The sequence below is a fragment of the Molothrus ater genome, chromosome 8, assembly GCF_012460135.2.
Source record: "Molothrus ater isolate BHLD 08-10-18 breed brown headed cowbird chromosome 8, BPBGC_Mater_1.1, whole genome shotgun sequence".
Lineage (NCBI taxonomy): Eukaryota > Metazoa > Chordata > Aves > Passeriformes > Icteridae > Molothrus > Molothrus ater.
Window position 1 is genome coordinate 34,580,149 of NC_050485.2, and position 27,538 is coordinate 34,607,686.

The window sequence follows — 27,538 nt, forward strand, 5'->3', positions numbered from 1 at the left end:
TGGTTGATTTAAGCAGGTTCAGGAACCAAAGCAAACAGCAGTTAATTGATTTGCTCGGGTTCACATCAGAGGGATCTGACACAGAGTGGGATGAGAAGCACGGCCCCTGATTCCCACTCCCCTGCTTTATCCCCAGGCTCCAGCTACTTCCACGGCTGGAGTTCATGTTTTTAAAAAGCCAGGGAAAATCAACATCACCCATCTTTGTGTTGTTTAGTTTGCAGGTTGAAACGTGCTCCTCATATTCATATTAATGAGCTGCTTCTCATGAGGCAACCCATTAAATTTAATAGGAGAGCAACAAAAACCTCCCATGAAATGAAATAGTTGCAGTTGTGTTTACATTTCCTTGAACGCTGCACTTTGCATTCCTGTGCTAAGAACGAACTTTGCTTTTATTTTTTAATGATAAACAGGTTTTAATGACTGTCTTTAGCCTTTCCTTTTCTGCCACGTTCCTCTTCTCTCCTGGTGGGATAACAGGATCCCATCCTTCACCGGGCACTGGGCACACAATGTCCTCCATGGGAAAAGCAATTTCTCATTATTGTAGCTTTTCAACACTTTTTCCAAATTCATTATTAATTGATGGAGTTTCTAGTTTGGACAGTGATGAAGAAAGAGTCCATTTAAAACACTTGTTTCAGTGGTTTTGGAGTTGGTTTAGGGACAGGTGCACCATAACCTTCCCTCTTCTGAAAGGACCCCAGTGTTGTTTCAAAACATATTATGAAGCCCAAACTCTGGCCGAAAGAGGATTTCCTCCTGGCTTGGTTCTGCAAAAACACCATTTCCGTCAGCAAGATTTCATTATTATTAAATTATTTGTATGCTTTTTAAATCTCAAACAAGATCCCCCGTAGCCAGATGGCCTTTGCTAGCAAAATCCAGCACTATGCAGAGAGCACGTGGGCTCCAAAGGAAATCCTCGGGTGATCTCAAAGGCAGAACTGGCAGCAAAACTTTTCCCAGGCTCCTTATAGCACCTTAAATCAGGGCAATATTAAGTTTGGAAATCCTGGAGCAAGAGACCCATTTGAACCGGCCCCTGACCTGCAGAATGCCATATTTTGGGATAGCACCTGAATATAAAACTAAGAGTAAATGTAGCTGCTGCTGCTGTGGTGTGGTGACCCCAAAACAAGAGGGGCTGTGATAAGGACAAAAGCAAGCTGAAGTCTCCAGAGATCTCAATTTTTGTGCCTTAAAATTGGTTCCTTTGTCTCCTCTCATAGAAGCCCCTCTGCCCTGGAGCCAGGCTGGGACACCTGGGGGGGCTCACCTGGACAGGAGCAGCTCCAGGGAGAGCTCAGAGCCCCTGGCAGGGCCTGAAGGGGCTCCAGGAGAGCTGCAGAGGGACTGGGGACAAGGATGGAGGGACAGGACAAGGGGGAATGACCTCAAGATGAAGAAGAGTAGGTTTAAATTGGACATTATGAAGAAATCCTGTCTTCACTTCTTGTCTTAATAACATTTTTACATAAATACAATGTGAACTGTGAGGGGAGTAAATCCTGCAGTAACCTAAAATTAAAATAAACTGAAGTGAAAATGTTTATCCTTTCTTTCTTTCTTTCTTTCTTTCTTTCTTTCTTTCTTTCTTTCTTTCTTTCTTTCTTTCTTTCTTTCTTTCTTTCTTTCTTTCTTTCTTTCTTTCTTTCTTTCTTTCTTTCTTTCTTTCTTTCTTTCTTTCTTTCTTTCTTTCTTTCTTTCTTTTTCTCTCTCTCTCTCTCTCCCTCCCTCCCTTCCCTTCCCTTCCCTTCCCTTCCCTTCCCTTCCCTTCCCTTCCCTTCCCTTCCCTTCCCTTCCCTTCCCTTCCCTTCCCTTCCCTTCCCTTCCCTTCCCTTCCCTTCCCTTCCCTTCCCTTCCCTTCCCTTCCCTTCCCTTCCCTTCCCTTCCCTTCCCTTCCCTTCCCTTCCCTTCCCTTCCCTTCCCTTCCCTTCCCTTCCCTTCCCTTCCCTTCCCTTCCCTTCCCTTCCCTTCCCTTCCCTTCCCTTCCCTTCCCTTCCCTTTCCCCCCTTTTTTAGTGTCTCTGTGATAAGAATCTGGCACTGGGTGGGATTTAAGGTCCTTTCCAACCCAAACCACGCCATGATTCTCTGATCTGCAGTTCTTAGGTGTCCTACAAGCCCTTTCCTGTTGGTGATGATGCTCCAGTCTCCCGACCCTCCCAAATGAGTCCCAGGGCAGTGCCCAGGGGTCTGTCCCTGCTGGATTAACCACTGCAGAGGAGGAGCACCACAGTGTGCAACAACCTGACACAAACATCCTAACACTTCAGGGTGCATAACCAGGGTGAAGTGCAGCTGAAGTCATGTGGCTTTCCTCCAAAAGCTAAAAATTAAAATAAATGTTTGATTGAACAGGAAAAATGCAATACCCAGGAAGCTGCTGTGTTGCTCTCTCTTAATTTTCCTGTAGCCATTAGAGAGACATTTTTTCACAGCTGTTTTATTTTTCCTGCCGCAGGATCATGTCTCTCCCAGCCTTTATAATTTTGATTTCTCAGACCAATCTCCTCTTAATCTTTTGGTTCAGCAGGGCTGGAGCCCACGGTCCTGCCACAGTGCCCTCTCCATCCAGCTGTGCACACCAGACAGCCTGGCAAGCAAAATAACAAAGGCTCTTCTTTTTGTGCACATTTGCATCTCTTTGCTCCTTGTGTTTTTTCATCACATGAATTTTATTTTATTTTTTATAAGGTGTTCAGGGCTAGGCTGGATGGGGCTTGGAGCAACCCAGGATAGTGGAAGGTGTCCCTGTCCATGGCAGGGGGCAGGACAGGATGGAATTTAAGGTCCCTTCCCACCCAACCCAGCCTGTGGTTTTACGGTAAAAATATCTAATTCATAGAAATGATGCAAATAAGAATTTAGGAAAATAAATGCTCCTCCCTAAACATGGAGGAGCTCTTGGATATCCAAGAACCATCAATATCCTGGGAAGTCCCCCCAGAGCAGCTGCTGGAGCTCCCTGGCCTTGGCAAGGCCCTATGAATGTTCCTGGCTGTGGATCACGGCTCTGAAGGAGCTGAGAGGGGAAAAACAGGAGGGAAGCCAGCACTGGGAAGGGCAGGATCTGCTGGAGCCCAGGCAGGCACAGCCCTGGGGTGCTCCTCATCCTGCACCACCTCCATGCTCAGCTCTCCCAGTGCTGCAAGCCTAAAGCCCACAAGGAAAACTGGAAAGAACTAAGAGACGAGGACAGCAGCTTGCTCCTTCAAAACCAGAGGAGGAATCACAATCACAGCCTCAAAGAGTTGCAGCATATTTCTTACAAACATTTGAGCTCTGCTTACATCAAATGTCCTCGTGTTCGGAACAGGTGGCTCACCAACCCTTTTCCTCTGTAATTTCCCTATGAAAGCCGTCTTATTTATCTCTCAGACTCATCTGAAAATTACAAAAAATGAAAACAAAACATGTTGGAAAAGCGTTTATTGGGAGAGTTGCAGTCTTGGGGGATATTCTCCAAGGGAAAGGGATGTTTAATTAAACACACAAGGCAGCGCTCGCCCAATGGAAGGCGCCTCTGAAGTCCTGGTGGCTGTTTCCTGGCACACATTACTCCCAGGATTCCTCAGGGAGTGTTTATTTTGGATAACTCAGGCTTCCACAGGCACACCAAGAGGTGAGGTAACAGCTAAGGTACCGCCACGATACAGCTTCCATTTGGGTGACATCTTTCAGTTTCTCATCCAAGACAGGAATAAATAAAATTAAACCACACAGGGACATTTCCTCTGCATCCCCAGCACCACTGTTGATGCTGATCACGTGGAAAACTCAGCATTTTATTTTCTTTTTTTTCCCAGAGTTCTCTGTGGATGTACAACCAGAAACAAGGAGAGAAGTGCTGAATGCTGAAGAAGGGAATTAGCCAATTTGTTAATGACAACTTATTTGGGTGCAGCCCCATTCCCTTCGGAACGGGCGCTCTTTATTCAACCTTTCAATGTCAGTTATCATTTTTAAAGCAGCTTGACCTGGAAGCACACAGTTAAAATTGTGGTGACTGTTAATGACAGTTTTATTGGACACTATGCTTATAGTTCACATTTTGAGGTCTGTATGTAATTGATCTTTCTCCCCTACATGAGAAACACTGCAATGAGTTGGTTGCAGCACCACATTATAGATATAGAGAAATAATAATGATGTCACCTTGAGATTCAAAGATCGTGGAATAGTAATAGTCTCCTAGCTCATTCTCCCAACTGTGATGACCTCTCCAGTACTAAATCTTAACAGTCTCAGCATTATTTTTGAATTATTCATGCTAGCCTTTTCCCTCACTACAAAATCAAGGAAAATGAATGCATCATGCTCTGTCAGCTCCACAGGTATTTTGGTAAAAGTATAAAATGTTATTTGGTTTCAAAAAAATCCGTGCAGCAATACAGGTCACTTGCTAGGCTGAGCAAAAACAAAATTTCATATGCAGAAGAGATGGGACACATCCATTCTAGGGCTGGATGAGGCATTTTGAATCCCTGGAAGTTGGGTTTTGATTAATTACAGCTTCTCCTGCAGAAATAAAACGGGAATTAAAGAAGCATCAACACACACAAAGCATTTTTCACCAACTCAGACGGGGTTGCAATCATTCCAGGGATTGAGCAGGGCGTCAGGACACGAGGAGTTATGGGCTGGGGACAGAGAGACACTTTTTAATGTCATATTTAGAGGTGGAACCAGTGGTGATGCTCAGGAAAGAGGGCAGCCATTCATTCCTCTGCCCATCCCAGCCAGAACAGCGGTGGCTCCTCAAGGCAGCAGGTTGATAACTCTTCTAGACCATCAAAGCTGGATAATAAGAGAGCGCTACAGTTTTATTCCAGTGATGGATCTCATAAAAAGTGCACATGGGAATAAAATAAAATGCATGTAAATGTAAACTCGAGCAGATATCCTGATTCATCTGTAGCTGGTGACCTTTAAGTTCATTATGAAAAACAAATGTCAAGCTTTCAAAAGACAGGAGTATCCCTGGCTTTGCTGGGGATTTTGTATGCTATGGCACAGACTGTATTAATTTAGTCTGGCATCAATAACCTTGAAATCAGGATTTTGCACTAAAAATCTAGTTTTATGTTTATTCAGAAAGCAAAGATAAAAGGCGACTTTATTTTAAGGGACCCTCCTGTGGCTACAGGGCAAACGTAATGTAACACTCTGGATTTCCACTACCTTGCTATTCAATGCCAGCTCCCATGGCAACAGATTTTATAGGAATACAAGGAGTGTGATGAAGATCTCCCTTGATTTTGCACCGAGTTTAATTATGGAAAAGTCTCCAGCCTGCAGAGTTCCTTGGCATCTGTGACACGACAAATGCTCCTGGAAAGCCTCGGTCAGAACCAGCCCCAGGTCCCCTGGAGAAGGAAAAGAACCTCATTCATCCACTGTGGAAAACTGAGAGACGCTGGATGTTGATACTGACACCAAAAATTTCAACTGATTAACAGGGGAATATCACGTAATTGCTGAAGAAACAACATCTGATCAATTAATTACTTCTCTAACTCGAACAAGAAGTGCTTTTATGCTTCCATTCTCCTCTCAATTAGTTCATAAGCTGGAAGACAGTCAGTCTGATGAGGCTAAAGAATTTAAATGTATTTTTTCTCAATTATTGGCTTTTTTTTGGTTGTAGTTATGCTAACAGAGCTACCTGCTGTCTCTCTCTCCATCCTCTTTGCTCCTGCTAATAAAGGGACACTCTCACTGCAATGACTCTCCTGCCATATTTTTAAAGGAACAAAACCCCACTCACATCTCAAAAAGAAACAACAAAAGCATCTACAAAAATCAGTGGTTTTGGTGTAATTGAGCATCATCAGGACCTTATTGCAGTTATGGTGCTTTGACATGCCCAGACAAGTGTCCCAGCAGGGGCAAAAAACCATTACAGACCAACAGGTACTCACAGTTAAATGTTAGGACAGCAAGAAGTTGAAGAAAATTGGGATGTACAACTTCCTTCCATCCAGAAACTTTGTCACCACAAGCTACATCAATTACAAATAAAAATAGCCCAGATTTTCTCTTCACCTGTCCTGTGGAGCCAGGCTGGGAGAGCTGGGGATGCTCACCTGGAGGGGAGAAGAATCCAGGGAGAGCTCAGAGTCATCTCCAGAGGATCCCAGAGAGCTGGAGAGGGACTGGGGACAAGGCCTGGAGTGACAGGACCGAGGGAATGGCTCCCAGTGCCAGAGGGCAGGGCTGGATGGGAGACTGGGAGCTGGGAATTGTTCCCTGGCAGGGTGGGCAGGCCCTGACACAGGTGCCCAGAGCAGCTGGGGCTGCCCCTGGATCCCTGGCAGTGCCCAAGGCCAGGCTGGACCCTGGGGCTGGAAGCACCTGGGATAGTGGAAGATACCCCTGCCCATGGGCAAGATCAGCTTTAAGGTCCTTTCCAACTTTACCTATTCTAGGATTCTATAAAAATCAAAGGGGCTTTTGCACTGAGTTCAGTGAGAAAAGATTTATCCCCCTAGTTTAAGCATTTGTATTTATTTTCTACCAAAAAATCTGGACTTTCGATCACTTTCTAGCTATATTTCTGCCTTTCACTCTGCACAAACCAGCTCCATATTTAAGCATTATACCAAAAATTCCTGTATTTCAAACACTCTGAGCCCGTGTGGTGCTTGGCTGAGGATGGACAGAGGGCTCCAGACAAGGCCACAAGCCCTGAGCTGCGTTGTCACTGTCACAGCTCTTTGAAGCACAGACAGGCACTATCAACTGACGCTGTGCAGGGTCTCCCAGTCACAATGGTGGAGTCATTCCACCAGAGCGTTGGATTTTCCTTTCCTGATGGCTCCTGCACATGAAAGAGACCCTTATCTGCCTGTGGAGCAAACAGGGGGCTGAGAGCCAAAGAGCTGCCCAAAGATCCCCCCACGGCTCCGCCAGCACGGCCGGATGAGCTCATGGCACTTCTCCTCCCTGACTCTGCTCCCGCAGCAGCCAGAGGGGATGGCCCCAGCCATCAAAGCAGAGTCATTCCCTGAGTGGTGACAAATGACCCCGAACTCGAAAAAAATGCAGCCTGATCTATCTGGGGGGAAATAATCTTAAACAAAGGTGCTCGGTGGTGGGAGGAAATCTGGCCAGAAGCAAGAGCACAAAAAGGAACACGGGAGTGATACCAGCAGATTAAATGTGAATAACTGAAAGCTTTCAGAATTGTCTGCGGGCTCCTGATGGCACATGTGGCACTTAGAGGAAAGGACAGGGCAGGAGGTGTCACTTGTCACCGGCCAGGGCAGAGCACACAAACCTTGACACTTCCTCCTACCTCACCTCCCCATTCCCAGCAGGATCCCGTGGCTCCAAAGGCACAAAAATGCAGCTCCTCAGTCCTGGCCATTAATCTAAAAAGCTGCATCGCAGCGACTTAAAGCAGCTCTTTTCAAATTCCCTTCCCTTTAATTCCATAAGTACCCAGCTATTTTAGGCTCTTGATATAAAACCCACCAAATATTTGTGGGTAATTCCTCTACTTCTGCTTAGCCTTGTAAGCCCAGAGGAATACAGAGCAGCAGACCTAGATCCCAGTTTTAACTCCAGTTTCTATTTTAACACCAAATTTCCATGGAATTGCTACAAAAAAAAAGGCAGGGAAGCATCTTTGTGGACAGTAATTCTGTTGGTTAAATCTCCCTTTGATCTTCCTTAAGTTTTGTCTTTCCCAAGGTGTGATTGTTTTTACTGTTCTTTATTTCATGGGTGCAGATATACCTATATAGGCCTAAAAAATTTTGCAATCACTCATTTCCAATTAAAAGGGATCCCAGGGAAATGCATTTAGGGAGGTTGATCAAGTCCTTTTCTCCTTGGAAAATAAAAGAAGGGGGGAAAAAAGGGTGAATTCTTGGTGACTGCACATCCTCCAGCCTCTCTCAAACAGTAATATTTTGTGTTTTTTCTGAAAATTCTCACTGTATTTTGCTTCCATGCCATGTTTGTGCTCACTGCTTTTCAAATTTCCTCGCCAAATATGCCTTCAAAATGAAATACATGTTTTCAGAATAGTCCATTAAAAGTACTGAACATTTTCAAGAAAAATTCTTATTTCTCCATGCCTGCACTTTTAAAGAGAGCAGAGCCTGGTATTTTTTAATTTTTTTTGTGATGCAAAATATATAGATATATTATGTTATATGAGGCACAGTGATGATTTTATTCCAACATAAATGTCATTCTCACATAGTAATTTCATTTGGACTAGCAGGAGTGACTTTTTTTGAGGTGTTTGCACCTAATATTAATGTTAAAGTTTAAACTATTTCATGGAAGGATAACGACAGCCAATTAACAGGCAGGGCAGGATTTACTGGTTTCCACTGGAAATACCAGCTCCCTCCTACTCTCTGCAACATTTTAGAGCAAAATCATTATTTTTCTTTAAAAACATCTAGGAATACACACATGGAAGTGAAGGAACATGCCCGTTTCCCCTTCACTGTTTACCTCCAGGCCTTGCCAGGGAAATGCCACTCAGGCTCTGAGGTCAGCCTGGGTTTGAGCAGCGCTCCGCATTCCTGAACTCCTTCCCAAATCTCGGCAAAGGCAAAGGGAGCAAAACAAATGGCAGATGTGGGAATTGGGGAAAGGAAATGGTCATTTTTCCAGCGTGGGTCATGGAGAAGAGATTAGTGAGTGCGGGATGGCTGAAACATGCTGGCACAGGCAGAGGAGCTGGCCTTGGCCCAGGACAAACAGTGCCAGAGCCGGGAGAGCTGGGAGCGCCGGGAGCCGCGCGCACGGGGCCGGGAGCCACGTGCCATGGAGTGCCCCACGTGCCATGGAGTGTCCCACGTGCCATGGAGTGCCCCACGTGCCATGGAGTGCCCCACGTGCCATGGAGTGCCCCACATGCAATGGAGTGCCCCACGTGCCATGGAGTGCCCCACATGCAATGGAGTGCCCCACGTGCCATGGAGTGCCCCACGTGCCATGGAGTGCCTCATGTGCCATGGAGTGCCCCACGTGCCATGGAGTGTCCCACGTGCCATGGAGTGCCCCACGTGCCATGGAGTGCCCTGCACATGCCATGGAGTGCCCCACGTGCCATGGAGTGCCCCCCACATGCCATGGAGTGCCCCCCACGTGCCATGGAGTGCCCACGTGCCATGGAGTGTCCCACGTGCCATGGAGTGCCCCACATGCCACAGAGTGCCCCACATGCCATGGAGTGCCCCACGTGCCATGGAGTGTCCCACGTGCCATGGAGTGCCCCACGTGCCATGGAGTGCCTCATGTGCCATGGAGTGCCCCACGTGCCATGGAGTGCCTCATGTGCCATGGAGTGTCCCCCACATGCCATGGAGTGTCCCTAATGCCACAGAGTGCCCCACGTGCCATGGAGTGCCCCACGTGCCATGGAGTGCCCCACGTGCCATGGAGTGCCCCCCACATTCCATGGAGTGCCCCACGTGCCATGGAGTGCCCCAGGTGCCATGGAGTGCCCCCCACATGCCATGGAGTGCCCCACGTGCCATGGAGTGCCTCATGTGCCATGGAGTTCCCCACGTGCCAGGGAGTGCCCCCCACATGCCATGGAGTGTCCCCCACGTGCCATGGAGTGCCCCACGTGCCATGGAGTGTCCCACGTGCCATGGAGTGCCCCCCACATGCCATGGAGTGCCCCATGTGCCATGGAGTGCCCCTAATGCCACAGAGTGCCCCACGTGCCAGGGAGTGCCCCATATGCCATGGAGCGCCCCATGTGCCATGGAGTGCCCCTGGATCCCCACATGCCCTTGGCTCCCCACATGCCATGGAGTGCCCTTGGCTCACCTCCCCTGGCTCCCAGCCCTCCTGGGAGGGTTCCAGCACAGGCTGGGATGAGCAGCTCCCCTCAGGATGGGGGAATGTGGGCAAAGCTGATTGATCCTGGCTAGAAACGGATCCTGCTCAAGTTTCGTGATGGGAATGCAGCTGGACCTTCCTCTTGGTAATCGCAGGAAACCTGGCTTGGAAGAGCCAGGACACTGTGGAAAGCCTCAGAAGAACCACAGAGGGTGGGCAGGCCCTGGCACAGGGTGCCCAGAGCAGCTGGGGCTGCCCCTGGATCCCTGGCAGTGCCCAAGGCCAGGCTGGACCCTGGGGCTGGGGGCACCTGGGACAGTGGGAGGTGTCCCTGCCATGGCAGGGGTGGCACTGGGTGGCTTTGGGGTCCCTTCCAACCCAAACCATTCCATGATTCTATGGATTCTGAATAAATCCCTGATTTCTTTTCCATGTGTTAGTGACACAGTGGCAGGTGATGCCAGTCCAGGTCACCCTAAATCTTGGGGACAATAATTTACCTCAGTAACTCCAGTCCAAGCAGGAATAATAATTCCTCCCCACCACCTTCTTAGACTTGTGCAATATTTTAGCCACATTCCCACCGAGGGCAGGCACAGCCAGAGTAACTCTGGGAAAGGGAAAATACAGCTCTGGAGACAGGAAAAGTGGACCCAGAGACCACCCAGCCACGGCAGGACGAATGAGATGTCATCCATGGTATCCCACAGCTCAGGATGTTATTCTTGAGCAGTGCACAATCAATTATGTCTGTATGGAATGACTCCACTGCCTTTTTTTGGGTCTCCAGGAAATCTTTGTTCAAATTGAAGATGGTTTTCTAACAGGCTCCACTCTTTACCCAATTTTCCAGCTGAGTTGACGGAGGCCCAGGCAGGTCAAAAGGCTTACCCAAGGTCAGGGAGGGAATCAATGAGTTGGGTCAGATTAGATCTCAGCCTGTTCCTTGCTTTTCATCCTCTGCTGTTCCTGCTGGACCACTGTTAGAACCAGGTTAACAAAATGTCATGGATACGCTTTAAAAATATATATTTTTAAACTTGTTATTCCAATAAGAATTAAGTTCTTTAGACAGCATGCTATATAAGATTAGGTTTCAAGAGGTGAGGCCTTTGCTGTGAGGAATTCAATATCCAGCACAATGTAAAATATCCAGCAGGAGAAAGACTTTTACTACTGTATAAAAATAATAAAAATGCAGAAAAGTCAAATTCACAGATCAAATGCTGAAGTGCTCACTCGGGTCAAGTTCTGCCTGGCTTTAATTGTATTTTGCCTTGGGAAAAGGCTTCAGATCTGGCCATAAATTAGTATGCTGATCCCATGGCATGAATGGTGTTTTATTTACTTATTCCCTGGAATATGCTGCAGAATTCAAGTAGCAGTTAAGCTAAAAAGAGTCACTCATCCGAATCTGAAGGAGCTGTGCTGTTTGTGAGAATAATCTTGGGCTGCCTCTTCCAACCACCCACTGGGTAATTTGGCATGAATTGCCCAAAATGGCCCATTTCCCCCTAAGGGATGTGTGTGTTTCCTGAACTTAGGCACCGAGAGGCACCAAAAACTCTGGATTTTCAGGAAAAATGTCTTCCCTGGGAGAGCTGAGCCTTCCCCATCTCTGGGGATTTCCCCACCCACCGAGGGAAAGGCCTGAGCAGTCTGGAGCTGGTGAAGGGGGATGGCCTGGAGACCTCCTCCAACCCAGCCAGGACTGTTTTCCAGTCCTGCAGCATCACTGGATATTGTCCTTCTCAGGGTTAATTTTTAAAGACCACTTCAGGGGCAGTTTTTCCCCCCAGTGGTCCCTGTGTGCTGCCAGATCCTTGCCAGCTCTCCTGATAGATGTGGCATGGAGAGAGAGGAATATAAGTTTATTTCCCAGCTATTACTCCATAAATAAAACAAACAAAACATTCATCAAACTGTGGGTTGGTTTTTTTCCTTCATTCAGTTTCATCCCACCAAACCACAGAAGAATTGTTCTGGGCATTTTGTTTTCAGACAATGGGAAGAGGTTTTGCTTTGGAAAGTCCAGTCAGGAATTTTCTTTTGCCGATTTTCAGATCCATCACAGGGGCACTCAGAACTCTTGGCAAAGTTCAGCGCTGAGGAAACTGCATCTCATCACTTCTCATCTGCAGATCAAAGCAATTCACTGGTAACATGAAAAGCCTGTATTTAAAACCTGACAGGATACCCTTAGAAAAAAAATTAAAAGAACAAGCTCAGAAATTCTGGGAAGAATGCATTTGGAGTTTCAAGCAAAATAAAACAACATCTAAAAAGCAGTATTAAAAATATCCTCGGATGCAAGAGAAACATTTGTATTTGCCCAGTGCTGAAACAATAAACGAATGAAAACGATCTCTGCTCCGTGTTCCAGAGCAGGATAAAAACTGTTCAACCATTAAACAGGGTTCAACTCTGCTGGCTTTCCTCCTGTGCTTCCATAAAGGCCAGGAAAAGCTAAACCAGGCAGGAGATGACAGAAATTTGCAGGAAGCATCCTGAGACTGGAGAAATTTGGGAAGTTTTAAACAAAATGTGCAAATTCAGGAGCAAAGCACTCGTTCACCTGCTCCTCCTGACTGCTGGTGCCTTTCAGCACTTTCAGAAACAGAAATGTTTCCTCTCTTTTGACTGGCACAGCTCCCCTTTTCCTCCTCGGGCTGGCTCTGGAGCCACTTTGCCTCCACCTTGTTTGTGTCAGAACTGGGAGCACACGGAGGTTTCAGCAGCTGCCTGACCTTTCCAAGGTGTGCACCTCCACCTTCCCCACCCTGGGACCTCCTTATGCTTAAAATCTGCTCCAGCTTCACTTGAACTATTTCATCTGAAGGTGCTTAATGTCACAAACAATTTTATTTTTTTTTCTCCCATTGCAGGTCAGTTGGCATTTTAATGCTTATTATTAAAGGGCTTTTGAAAGCTGAGCATGGAATAGATTTGCCTCCATCGATGGACACAGGGGAGCATCCCAGGCCAGCTGTGCACCTGCCACCTGGACTTGCTGGATGTGGCCTCAGGAGCCTTTTGGAGGGATGTCAGCTCCCAGAGCTGTGGGAACACAGCCAGGTCCAGCACAGCCGAGCCAGGGCTGTCCCAGCTTGTGGCTCCAGTTAACCAGAGCATTCCTCTGCTCCCAGCCTGGACATCAGCACCCTCTGGGAGCAGGCCAAAGGGAATTTCACCCATTTTCACATTTATAAAACATTTTATCTACTTATCCATTTGTCGATTATGTACTCAGGCTGCTGTTTGAGTGGGGAGCTGAACCCAGACCCAAGCCAAGATTGGTGCCAGGGACAGGAACAGCCCTGGGTATATCCCACCACTATTATGGAGCACATTCATGTCACAGAGACACTAAGTAGAGGGAAAAAAGAAAGAAAGGAAAAAAAAAAAGAAGATAAACATTTTCACTTTCATTTATTTTCTTTTTAGGTTACTGCATTTTAGGAACGACTCACAGTTCACATTGTATTTATGTTAAAATGTTATTAAGACAAGAAGTGAAGACAGGATTTCTTCATAATGTCCAATTTAAACCTAGGCTTCTTCATCTTGAGGTCATTCCTCCTTGTCCTGTCCCTCCATGCTTGTCCCCAGTCCCTCTGCAGCTCTCCTGGAGCCCCTTCAGGCCCTGCCAGGGGCTCTGAGCTCTGCCTGGAGCTGCTCCTGTCCAGGTGAGCACCCCAGGTGTCCCAGCCTGGCTCCAGAGGGGCTCCAGCCCTTGGAGCAGCTCCATGGCTCCTCTGGATTTATCCCAACAGGTCCTTTTTGTGCTGGGGACCCTAAAGGTGGACACAAGGCTCCAGGTGGGGTCTCACCAGAGCAGAGGAGAGAACCCCCTCCCTTGAGCTGGTCAGGCTGCAGGGCATCCAGCTCAGGATGAAACCTCCTGAGGAACTCTTCCCTCAGCTGCCACCAGACTCACAAAAGCAGCAGGACAATGTGAAAAGTGCACACAGGTGATCCAGAGGGAGCTGGAGTCCTTCAGTGCAGGCCCTTTCCCCAAAACCCCACGCATTCCTACCTGTGGGGAGCAATTCCACATTAACAGCTCTGACTGCTCTCCAGGGAGTGTGTGATGAGCTCTGCCAGCACTCAGATCCTGCGGGGCTGGAGTCACACCCAGCCCATAAAATCACCCAGAATCCAGACATTTTACAGAGACAGGCTCCCCAAAGTGTCACAGTGTATTTCAGCCTCTGAACTGCCTGGCATTCACTGAAAGAATCCTGTTTCTCTGCCACGGATCTTGGGCTCTGCAAGCTCCTCCACGAGCATTTATCATCCCTGCCTTGCGAAGGAGCGCGGGTGGCTTGAGGGACAGAGGTGCACCTCCTGTAATGGTATATTCTACACTCTGCTGCAACCTTTCTTCTCATATTTCAGAGTTGAAAAAGGCCTGTCAAAAAGGGGCTATTATGAAAGGGAATTTGAAGACATTCATAAACATCGAGACAGAAAATTGCATTTTCAATATGAGAACCTCAATAGTTAAGGCTACATTTGGGAGATCACTATGGCCCTCTTATTTTCTGCTTACGCTGTCAAAGTTTGAATTCATGTTGGGTTTTCCAGCAATTCAAACAAAGGATACTTTCATAAACATCCATTTCATAAACTACAGCATATCTAATTCTTTGGGTTCTGAAGGCTGAGCTGAATGTAGTGTTTGTGGTCTACTGAGAATATGTCTGGAAAACATAAAACAATCTACTAGGTAAGTTACAAAGCTGTTGACATAGGGAATGAAAATGGAAATTCTGTAGTAGTTTCCTCCATCCCTGGCTTTACGCTGTACTTTGCCTGATGTGAGCTGATTGGTGCAGTATATCTTGATGTTAGGATCCCATTTCAGAAATGTTCTGACATTATCTATTTGGCAGTTTGAAAAATAGTATCAAACTCCCAATGCATTTGAGCGCACGTTTCAACCCAGCAAGCGTAATATCCATTTCCTCCGGTGCAAGAGGCACATTAGGACCAACTCCAAGTGGATTCAATTCTAGGAATGCAATATGTGACTCCACACAACCCCACACATGCACACACGGCCTGCTGAGAGGCACCAAAAGGAATTAACTTGATTTGATTTCCAGCCTCTCCCAGCAAACACACGGGGCTGTCCCTACCAAGGAATGGATGCTGTGAGTTCTGTGAGTTCTGTTTTCTGCACTGCTGGCACCTCACCTGCCCATGGCACAGGGAGGGATGGAGAGAGGAATCCTCACCCAAAATAAAGGGAATTATTAGGAATATTTTCACAAGAGCATGTCGAGATAGGATAAGGGGGAATGGCCTTAAGCAGAAGGAGGGCAGGGCTGGATGGGAGATTGGGAATTGGGAATTGTTCCCTGGCAGGGTGGGCAGCCCTGGCACAGGTGCCCAGAGCAGCTGGGGCTGCCCCTGGATCCCTGGCAGTGCCCAAGGCCAGGCTGGACACTGGGGCTGGGAGCACCTGGGACAGTGGGAGGTGTCCCTGCCATGGCAGGGGTGGCACTGGGTGATCTTTAAGGTCCCTTCCCCCCCAAATCCCTCAATGGTTCTGTAATTTCTCAAATAATTGGCAATGATTACAAGGCTGGGCACATCTCTACCCAGGCTACAATCACCAGCTCCCCTGAAGGATGTGTTCTCTTTCAAATGTGCTTAATGTGTCAATAGGAAAAAAATATATGCTGTAAATTTTGCTGTAATAATTATTGGAAATGTTTGAGCCTTGCTGGAATTTGGCAATAGCTTCACTAAATATAGGACTCCAGGCACACTTAATTTAACAGGAGATTTATCAGTGGTCTTATTGACCCAAAATTCCTCTTATTTAACATTTATAAGTTTTTTTACCACACAAATTTCTCGGTACCACAACAAATAAAATTTATACCGGGTTAGCTTCACCAATATTTGTCAAAACGTTTTCCAACAACTTCTGGAATAGAGCAGCCAGGAGATAACTAAAGCACCTGAAGTAGGGCATATGAAACACCATAACTTTTTACAGTTTTGCCCTAAAGAAAATGCAGCCAATCTCTGCTAATATCCCTTTCATTTACACGCTTTGCTACAAGATTTCCCTAAAGGCATTAGTGGCTGGCAAACAACTCCCAGCACCTTGATTACAGGAAATCATATTTCTCCCGATCCCAAGCTTCTTCATAAGTACTGAAAATGCTTTGCCTACTAAAATACATATTCTTAACTTACCAGTAATTCTACACCTCGAACCACCCAATTTCCTTCCTCTCCCAGCACAGGAACCACTTGTATTCCTGCTCAATATATCCTAACTCCTGCTTTACTCTTTGTTTTCTTCAATAGAGATGACTCTGTGCTTCCACATCAAAAGTGGAATCAAGTAAGTTTGGAGAATATTTTGGGGGAAGAGGGAGAGAAGCAAGATTTATTAGTGAGGGTTACAAGATATTTCAAAGATAACGGCAAGTTAAAATGTACATATTTTTACCTGAATTCCTTTGAATTTAAAGAATTACGGAGGTTTGAAATGTCCCAACTGCTCTGACCCAGACTGAAGGGGGAGCCCCAGAAAATGGCACATCTTCAGAACAACCCTTGCACCTCTTTTCTTACCTACAGATCACAACCCAAGCCATCCAAATTTAACTCCTTGCCCTCATACACCCATCAGACTCCAGCTCCCAGTGATTCCCAGTGACCCAGGTGCCTTTGCATTTCATTTCACATCAATTAAAACACAGAGACCAGCTCCCAGTATGCTGCAAACAAAAGTTTTGTATAAGAGACTACTTCTATTATTCAAATCCTGTTAAGAAACTGAACTGGGAATGTTTTCACACACACAGGGCCAATTAAAGCACACAACGTGCCCAGCTCTGCAAGGACAGGAACATTTCCAGATTTAAATTTGCAGGACACATCCCTGCTGTTGAGAAAACACGAGCATCTTGGCAAACAAAACCACAGTTTCTGGTTTCATTCAGCCTGCTCTTTTCTTTTTTTTTTTTTTTTTCCATTTTCCTGGTGATTCTAGCAGTGAAAGGCAAGCCTTATTTACTGGTTGAAGTGAACTCACACCAGGTGACATTGCTGGGGCTCTCTGCAGCTGAGGAGAGGCCGGAGGAGCAGAGGAAGTGCTGCAGGCCAGGCTCTGACTCAGTAAGGCACATACACACAAAGGCAGAAATATTTCATGCCTCTGCTCCAATCTGACAATTTTCTCTGGGGGGAAATTAAGGATCTACAAGTGAGGTCCAAATCGCAGTGATTTGCAATCCTGCATCTTCCCCAGGCTCCATCTGTTTGTCTCTCTGCCTGGTGAGAGGGCCCTTCCAGCTCCAGTGCCCAAGCCTCTCCTCCACAGCAGATGTTGCAGAAAGGAGACGCTTCCAGAGGTTAGTCCTCAACAAGGAATTTAATCCAGGCTGAAATAGTTGTGAATTGACATCTCAAGGCATTTAATAAAACCCTTCCTTTTCAGTTTTTCCATCTCACCCCACCACAGTCTTTGACTGTAAAGTTCATGTGTTGGTTTAAGCTTTGGTTTACTTGGAAAACAACTGCAGACAGATGTTCCAGTCCTGGGGAAATACCATCCTCTCCCTGAAAATGCCACATAAAATGACAATTCATAACAAATAAAGAACTGAAAGGAAACACAATGCCTCATAACCAGCAGGCTTAAGTAAAATAAAAACTGAGAGAAAATGCCTGGAATGAAAAACAAAGATATTGGACATTACCTGAAAAAGTTTTAGAAATTTTGTACCTTCTTACAGGATTAGTGTTATGAAAATTCACTCACAAGTTTTAGTATTAGTGAACTAGACTGGATGTGTCACTGAATGCTGGAATTCTTCTAGGCAGAAAATTAGACACATCTAACGAGGCACAGTCCCTCATTGTTAAAGGGCTGGAAATCCAAGAGTTCAGTGCTTGAAATGATACTTGAAGTGACAAAGAACTGAACTTGGCCGGCAGAAGGGTCAGAGATTTGAATAAGATTTTCATAATTCTGGGGGCAGAGTGAACACTGGTCAGAAGCACCTTTTGCACCTCATTTATAAACAGGAATATGTGACACTTCATCAAATTCCAATGCAGCAAAGTTTGAAAGAGCACAGAGAAACTTTCCTTTATAGTGCAAACACACAACTTTGGATCCACTGCCAAAGCCCAAGATGGTAGGGTTTAAGGAAATCCGGATATTTTACATTCCCTATTCAAGCCTGTTATAATGCAAACTAAAATCATATTAAAGATAATCAATTTTCATGCTCCAGGCAATAAGGAGATCACCTTGGGAGAGGAGGCAGAGAAGATTAATATGTATTTTGGGGAGGTTTCCACTTATAATAAAGTTCCAGGAACTGGCTACTTTTCTGACAAGGATATCAGGACACAGAGAATATTCCAGCCAGTTTAGAGTAACTGTTTCTAGGGTATCCCATCCAGTACAGAGATTGATTTTTTTATTTAGAGAGAGGATCAACCTCCCATAAGCCACTGCCTTTGTATGGACATGCAGTAGCAGCACCTTTTAATTGACCATTAATCCAAGCTTCATTAGAAATAGGGAAAAGCTTCATTTTCTCATCAGTAAATGCCAGTTGCTCCAGTACAACTACTTTCAATTGTATTGGGGAAACTTCTGCACTTTGGACCATATTTTACATTTATTTTCTATTTCTTTTTGAATCAGATTTAACACACAGGCACTACCTCAATGTTGCTAGTTCTGTTTTCATTTACAAATTTTCCCTATGAAAAAATTGTTCTGATCCTTCCCAAGTGGATTCCTTCATTTTGTGACAGTTTCTGAATCATATAGAGAAAATCATAAAATTCTTGCTGACGCAACTCAGATTCAGACTCTGATTCTCCAGCTTGAAAATTAGTGGTTTCTTGCTGCAAACTCTACTGGCATTTTGCATCCTGTACTTTTGAGTTTTATTACTTCAAATAAACCTCGCTGCAAGTTCACTTTCTTCTGGCATTCCACTTTTTATCTCCTCCACGTCTCCTTTTAGGAATTGTATTTATCAAATGCTTCTCCTAAACTCGGCTGTTAACTCTCTGTCCCCACCTCACCCGTAACTTTGCAAATCCCAGAATTTCAGTCTGATTTGGGTTGGAAAAGATCTTAAATCCCACCCATTCCCACCGCTGCCATGGCAGGGACACCTTCCCCTGTCCCAGGTGCTCCCAGCCCCAATGTCCAACCTGGCCTTGGGCACTGCCAGGGATCCAGGGCCAGGGCCTCAGCATCTTCACATGGAATAATTTCTTCCCCAACTTCCCATCTAAATACACCCACTTTCAGTGTAAAGCCATTCCCTGTGCCCTGTGCCTCCATTCCTTATCCCAAGCCCAGCTCTCCGAGATGCTCTCCCCGGAGCATCCCGTGGAGCCCTTTAAGCCCTGCAAGGGGCTCTGAGCTCTCCCTGGAGCCTTTTCTTCTCCAGATGAGGCCCCCCCAGCCGTGTCAGCGCGCACAGATCGCTGTTTTGGGTGGATTTTTACAGAACTCCGAGTTCTTCCCACGCGTGCGGCCCGGCCCGCAGCCCCAGCCGGGCCGCACCGGCCGCAGCGCTCCCGCCCGGCCAGGGCCCCAGCCGCGGGGAGCAGGGCCCAGGCTCCTCCCGGCTCCCTCCCGGCTCCCTCCCGGAGCCACCTGGAACTCCCCGGCTCTGCCTCTTCCCCTTCCCCCGCCCGGCTGCGGCTTCCGGGCGGCCCCGGCCCCGCCCCGGCAGCGCGGCCTGTGCGGAGCGGCCGCGGCCATCTCCGGGTGCGGGCAGGTGCGCGGGGAGCTCTGCGGCTGCCGGGGACACCAGGGACAGTCCCAGAGCTCCAGGACTGACAGGGAGAGGCAGGGGCCGGCCCGCAGGGTGGGCAGGCAGGCGGGCGGGGTGAGCGGGGGATGCTCGGCCCCCGGAGCCCGCAGAGCCGGCGCAGCGCAAACCCGCCGGGGCTGGGGCTGCGGGGGAGCCCGGCCTCTGAAAACCTGCTGGTTGTCCTTGGAACACTGCTGGGGAAGGGGGGATGGATGACAGCAGCTCGGGGTCATGGCGGGTTTCCGTGAATCTCCCAAATAATCGCTCCGGGAAGGGCCGGTTCCCTCCCCGGAGCATCCCCGGGCGCGTCCTGTGCCCCAGGCACGGTGGGGATGGGGTGGGCGGGCGGCAGTGCTGCTGGATGGGCTCCGAGAGGGTAAACTGCACCTAAATAATGGCCCAAAAGCCTGCCCAGGGTGCTTTTAGAGTTTCCCTCGCTGGGAATGTTCCAGAAGTGTCTGAGCGCCGTGCTGTGCCATGTGCTCGGGGATGCGCTGATGGGACCGTGTGAGCTGCTATGGTCCCTCCCAGCCTGACCCTCTCTAATATAAGAAATAATAAGAAGAAGAGTTAGACCCACTCTAATAATAAGGAATTAATGTTAGACTAAAAATATCCCTTCAGCATTGATATAAAAGCCAACCTCTGCAGGTGTTTTAAAGTAATTACAATAATGTGACTGTATGCAGCTTTTAAAGCACGGTAAATGTAAAGAACTATCTGATTTATTTGCCCCTCCCAAATAAACCATATTTGTGGTGATGTGTATCTTATTTTTGTGGAGTGGAGCTCTTATGGAATGGTGAGGTGCAGTCTCTGCAGTGTTGCACTTTGAAAAATCTCAGTTTTATGGAGTGGGGTATTACACAGGTGCTGTGACAGTCATTTCTCAGCTGCCTTTTGGGTCCAGGCTTGTGCTCTCCCTGCACAAGGCTCATCATCTGGAGGAGTCTGTTGGGATGACAGAGGTCCCTTGTAAACCTGCTGAAGGTTTTGGCCTCCAAGCACTGCATGTCTCCCTTACGCACTGGCAACTAAAGTTGGGGATGTGGGCTTATTCTTTCTGGAGCAAAACCCACCCCTTTAATGTCTAAAAACATAATTTTCTTGTGAATGTTGTCAGTCTGTGACATGATCTTTTTGTAGTAAAAGGTTTTTTTGCTTGGTTTTCAAACAGAAATGTTCTGAATACGGACGGTTCCACCAAAATCTTCAGGTTTCAGCAGGAAAAAGATGTGGCAGCGTGAGCTTGTGAGGTGGCTTTAGCAATTCCTATCTGCATTCTGGCCTGTGTTCATTACACCAATTATTGCATCAAGAGAGCAGAAGCTCTATAGGAGACTGTTGTAGTTAGAGACTAGCTTGTGTTACTGTGGCTGCTTTACCTCTTGATAACTCAGTAATTACCTTGTCACCACTGTTTAATGCTTCACCTATGCAGAGGATCAGCTCATGGCATCACTGAGGGGATCAGGGCCTGGAGGAGAAGCTGCTGCCCCTTGGGAGGGCTCCTGGGGTTGCCCTGAATGGCTGAGTTAAGGACTTGTGCAGGAAAAGCAGGATGTTTGTTATGGGAAGTGTGGGTGAGGTGGAAAAGCTGCACCTGAGCAGCTCTGGTTAAACTCACTGGGGACAGGGGAAACACCCAGAAGGAGCAGTAGTGCCAAAAATCCAAAGGAGGACATGTCAAAGACATGGATGGCAGGTTTTGTAGTGGGCTTTTTTTTCTTATACAGTAAGGGTCTTGGAGGACTGAGAGCAGCTGATGCTTGTGAATTAACCCTCAGGGTGCTGGCTGCTCTGGCAGTGTGTAATTTCCTTACCAGGTGTCAGCCTCACCTGTGGGGCTGCAGGGTGGTTGTTCAGGTGTTGGTGCTGGAAGAGCTTCATGGGAACAAACTGTGGGTCCAGCTATGTTGGGGTGTCAAAATTAGACAGCAGCCTCCAGCCCACTCAGCTGTTCTGCCTGGGACACAGCTGACCTAAATTACACTTAATTTCTGAAAGGAAAAACCTTTCTGCTGGTCAGTTGTTATTTCATAGTTCACAGAAAAATATCAGAGAATGGTTTGGGTGGGAAGTGACCTTAAAGCCCATCCAGTGCCACCCAGAGACCTTAAATCCCATCTCAGAATTCCAGCCTGGTTTGGGTGGGAAGGGACCTCAAATCCCATCCATTCCACCCCAGCCATGGCAGGGACACCTCCCACTGTCCCAGGTGCTCCCAGCCCCAGTGTCCAGCCTGGCCTTGGGCACTGCCAGGGATCCAGGGGCAGCCCCAGCTGCTCTGGGCACCCTGTGCCAAGGAACAATTCCTTCCCAGTGTGATGATGGAGCAGGGGTTCAGCAATTTGAGCAGGAGCTCTGTTCCCGTGTCACATTCTGAGCACATGGAGCTCCTAAATCCATCCTGCAGGCACTGCAGGTCCCTCTGACATTTCCTGCAGCACGGTGCTCCCTGCCTGTGGAGCTGGCACTGCCCATTCCCAGCAGTTGTCAGGGAGGCTGGATCCACATCCCAGCCGTGGCATAACTCGAGGAGCCAGCACTTGTTAACTCTATTTGTTTTTATTATGGACATCGATCTGCCAGTCGCAATAATGCATTTATGGACATTTTTCTGCAAGCACAGCGCTGGTGGCAGTTTTTACTGACAACTTGAGTCATCTGGACAGGAGTTGAAAATACGTTTATTTTATTGACGGATTGTGCAATTCTCTCGTTCACCCAGTGTTCATAAGATAACTGGACTGGTGAGGAGAATGTAACTGATGGGAATATGGAGGGTGAAGTTTTAATTTTGGGAGGTTTGGAATCTTTTAGGTAGTGACAGGTTGCAGAATGTGTTTGGGGTAGGCTTGGGAGCTTTAACTTCATTAATGCTGTAATTAAAAAGTGAAAGGCTCAGTGTCATTACAGCAGAATTCCAGACCTGAATTCCCTCCCTCTGCTGCTAGCTGGGAATGTTACTGACCAGTAATTGTGCTGATTTATCTGAAGGTATAATGGGTAAAATCTTCCTAATGGAAGAAAAAACCCCTGTTGAATTTAGCATTTCTGACATATCATCCAGCACAGGTGTGCTTGGGCCAGCATGAAGTTTAACACACAGCTGGAGGAGCAACCAAACTATAAAACCAAACCTGTGCTGAAGTATTCTTCATAAATGCAAAATGCAGTTTTAAAACTGAGCTGCTTATGGTCCAGGCAACTGCTTAAAATGTATTGAATGCCAATAAAGCTTGTGTGGGTTTGGATTTTAATGAAGTTGAGTAATTGCAAAAGTTATTTGGAATATGTTACTATTTTGATGCTTCTTGCTAGTCCTTTTTCAAATTGTTTCCTTATTTACTATTTTATATCTGCACACCTAAATTACCATGTCCTGGTGGCTGTCAGGAGTATCAGGTTATTCTGGGCCAAATGAAATGATACAGATAGTTTCAGATATCTTTTCAAGTCACTTGTAAAATTTGGACAGCTGAAATTCTCCCTCATGCAGCAGAGAGTCTGAAGGTTATTAACCATACCTGAGCAAATCACCTTTAATTGCAAAGAAGAAGAGGGGAGTTCATTAAAACAAAGGTTCTGACTTCTCTGCTTTTTGAGTGAAATAGGAGTTAAATATTAAAATAGCAGCACTGATCAATGGCCTGGAGTCTTGAGCAGCTTGGCAGCAGGGAGTAAATAATAATTTGAGTTTTGACCTGATGGATGCATTTTAGCTTTTAACTTTTATACAAATGCCACCTTTTTGTGCAGACCAAGGCAATCAGTATTTTAATATATATATATATTAGCAGAGCCCAGTGGAGTCAAGAGTGTTTTGTTGTGTGAATGCTGCCATCTCTGTGCTCCACGTGCAGATTTAGGTCCCTCCAGGTAACCCTGCATTAGCAGATAGCAAGAATTAGTGCTGTCTTGTCGGTGCTGCTGCTGCATAATCATCATCAAGAATACTGAAATTATCTGAGTGCTTTAGATCAGTCAGCACAAGGCAAACAATGCTCTTATCTCAGCTTGTTTGTACATTCAAGTGTGCAGAAGGTCTGTTAATTAGTTACACTTTTTAATAAACACCTAAAGTATACTTAAGGCCCTGTTAAAAGATTAATTTTTCTGTTTCACATCATAAAACCAGCAGATGAGTGTTCAGCATGTGGCAGTACACGGGCAGCACGAGCCTGCTTTGGCAGCCTGGGCTGGTGGTGGGGACAGGACAACTCTGCTGTCACCCATGTCCTGCAGAAACAATTCCCACAATTCACATTCCCTGCACTGGGCCCTGCTGGATTTAAGGGTGGGCAGAGGTGCAGTGGGAAGGGTGTGGGAAAAGGGAAATCCCTTGCACAGTCTCCTGTTGACACCAGAAATACCTCTGGTTCTTGGCTGACTCCATAAAATACGAAGATTTATGGTTGATGGGGTTTACTCAAGCTGGCCACAGTTGGTTTGGGGGTTTTTGTTTTGGTTTTGTTGTTGTTTTTTTTTTTTCTTTTCCTGAAATACAGAGGAATTAATTGGATTTGAATCCAGCTTAGTGGGCCTGGATCATAATTCCCTTTTAACTTGGAGGTTTAGGCAGTGGGATGGAAGTAAGATCTGGCTCTGTGGCCAGGGTTGTGCTTTAGGAAGGTAAAATTGGGGTTCAGCAAGGCAAAGTGCTTCAGCTGGAACAAACTTTTAAAATAAATTATGAAATCCCTGAATGGTTTGGGTTGGAAGGGACCTTAAAGAACATCAGTTCCCACACCCAGGAACAGATAGTTCCACTGTCCCAGGTGCTCCCAGCCCCGGTGTCCAGCCTGGCCTTGGGCACTGCCAGGGATCCAGGCTGGGCACCCTGTGCCAGGGCCTGCCCACCCTCACAGGGAAGTAAAAAATGCTTGTTTTGTTTTATTTTTTTCTTAACATACCAATAATACTATTTTCACTGATTGCACCAGTTTAATGTACTTTATTTTATATTATTGTTAATGCAGCTGGCCCTGGATTTAAATGCATTTCAGTTGCCTTTTTGTGCCATTATATTTGATTCCTCAGCGAGACTTTCTAAGAATATGATTAACCCTCTGGGTCATCTTATAATGTAATTATTAATGATTGATTCTGTTTATCCTTGGGATCAATATGAGAAGCAAAAATGCTTTGGCATATATTTGGGGTTGATTTCTTGCATTCAGTAAACATGATCTGGTGACAAGACTGGTATTGGTTTATTACTCGGAACGTGTTTGATGAATCTGAAGTGTGTAATTAGTTTTATATAATGATGGTGATATGTGGGGTTTTTTACATGACTTATGTTAATATGGCCAATAGTGTTAACATCTCCTGCCACTAATAGTTAGGGTGGGGATGTATAGTAATTGATCTTCCTGGGAGTGCTGTAATGTAAAAACAATTCCGGCTGTTTGAAGTATATTTTACAAGTGTGCATTGGGCCTTTGGGATGTTATACTGAAAAACCCAATTGTACAGTTACCATGGGAACCCAATTAGAATAGATTGCTGGATTTTTTTTTTCTTTCTCAGGCTTTCATCTTGACCAAAAATCTAATGTACTTTAAATGTTTTCATACGGAATTTTGTTCGTATAGTCACTTGGTGTAATGGCTGGTTTTTAATTTTACTGCTGAACCAGAGTGTTCTGTTGAGGGTCCCGAGGACTTATCCTTCAAGGAGAATCTTTCTTTAGTGTTTAAAAGTTGATGAACTGAGAAAAAATACTTTTTATTAATACAAGTTCTTACTGCCATCACATGTACTCGTCAGGCTGCAGTCCTGGGGGAAAAAAAAGCAGGGAAGTATCTCAAAGCTCAAGGACTTCTGTTCTAGATCATCAGCAAAACATGGCTGAAGAATTTCCTGCCCTTCAGGGAGCTGTTTTTGATGTCACCTCTGACTTTTCTTCACCTTTTTGGCCTGTTGACGCATCCAGAGGTTTGGGATGCTCACTGTGATGTGTTTGCTTCCTGGACTGTTGAGTACCTGCAGGTGTTTGTGTATCTCCAGGTGTCCTGGGAGCATCCTGCTCCCTCAGCACAGCTCCTGGATGGCAGCAGAGCTTGTGGGCAGCTTGGGAGCATCTTGCTGGAATGGCCAGGGGAAGCTGAGGCAGGAGGGATGGAGATGGATATCACTGGTCCTTGTTGGCAGCTCTGAGCTAGTGAGGATTGTCATTTATTTTTCCCATGCTGCTGGTCAATCCCTGCAGTTTATCCACTCTGCGAATATAGGAGGGAATTTTCCATTTTTGGTGAAGCCATTGCTGGCATGAAGGTTTCAGTTTTTCGAGGTTTGGTTCTGGTGTCTCAGTTTCCACTCCATGGAAGTGGTGTCACTGAATTGATCAATGTGTGTTGCTCCAAAGAGGTTTTGGTGGTGTCACTGAATTGATCAATGTGTGTTGCTCCAAAGAGGTTTTGGTGGTGTCACTGAATTGATTAATGTGTGTTCTCCAAAGAGGTTTTGGCTTTTGGTGGTATCACTGAATTGATCAATTTGTGTTGCTCCAAAGAGGTTTTGGTGGTGTCACTGAATTGATCAATGTGTGTTCTCCAAAGAGGTTTTGGTGGTATCACTGAATCTGATCAATGTGTGTTCTCCAAAGAGGTTTTGGCTTTTGGTGGTGTCACTGAATCTGATCAATTTGTGTTGCTCCAAAGAGGTTTTGGCTTTTGGTGGTGTCACTGAATCTGATCAATTTGTGTTGCTCCAAAGAGGTTTTGGCTTCTTGCCTTCAAAGCCACCCTCAGGAGAGCCCTTCAGCTCCACGTGAAGTACTGACCTCCTCCATCAAGACAGTCTTTGCAAGGCTGAGGTCCATTTTGGAGGGATGGTTTGGACTTTTCAAGGGTTTTTTTCTGTATGGTTTCCCCCAGTCTGGCTTTCAGAAATCTTCCAACCTCCATGGTTTGGAGATGACTGGTTTTACCCAAGCTCTGGTCACCCAAGGAAAGCCTTGTTGGGTGAGCAGATGGAGCTCAACCAGGGTTTGAAATGAGCTTCTGGATAAATCTGTTGAGGCAAAGATTTTTCAGCTTTACCCTTCGGGAAGATCTAAAAAACCTGAGTGTTGCTGGGTGCTTTGAAATACCCAGCTCTGAACTGATGATAGAAGTAAATTGCTATTTTATTTTTAGCTCTATCACAGATATTTTAAGTAGTTCTATTAGATTGCTCATCTGCCTGACCTGCATTTAAAAATGCAGCGAGTTCTCTTTGCAATGCCTGCCTTGTTATATAGTTAAAATACTAATTATTCATCCTAATTTTAAACACTTAAGTAAGATGCAATATTAGGATTAAATGTTGCTGTTTGGTTTTAAGTGGCTGGGAAGTGGCCATGTGTTCTGTCAGTGCCTTGGACTTCAAGGAGAGGTTTTGGAAAGCCTGGCATGTTCATATAATTTCATTTTTAAGAGATTTATCATTCCTGAAGTGGCTACAGTTATCCCTGCCCATGGAGTGGTGATTCCCTGATTTCAATGGAGCAGTTCCCATCGAGGCTGGCTGTGAGTCAGGATTGTGAGGCTGAGCTTTGGCACATAATCTCCTTGGTTTTAAAAAATACAGTGTTTGTACCACATCTTTCAAAGACAGAGTGATATTAGCAGAGTGGCACTAAAGAAGAACATAGAGGGGGGAGCTAAATGCCAAAGGAATAGGAAATATACTTTATTTCCAAGGGGAGAGCAAAAGGGAACCAGTTGTGGTTTTTAATTATATAAATAATGTTAAAGGCTAGAATTATAATAATTGAAGTTAAAATGTTTTAGGTACTCAGTGGCATGAAATCTGTGCTTTTAAACCCAGACTATATCACAATCACTTGTTTTAAAATCACTTTCATGCCTTAAAATGTGGCATTTCCTAAATCACAACAGGCTCTTCATT

At 46.0% G+C, this 27,538-nt stretch overlaps 1 protein-coding gene across 1 annotated transcript in view; it reads left to right on the forward strand.

The window, feature by feature from the left end:
• The first annotated feature begins 19,527 nt into the window (after positions 1-19,527).
• Positions 19,528-27,538, forward strand: part of MGMT (O-6-methylguanine-DNA methyltransferase) — a 139,060-nt gene continuing 131,049 nt past the window's right edge. Inside the window, exon 1 of the mRNA XM_036385937.2 lies at positions 19,528-19,603. The gene's annotated coding sequence lies outside the window, so the exon portion shown is untranslated. The remainder of the gene's footprint in view (positions 19,604-27,538) is intronic.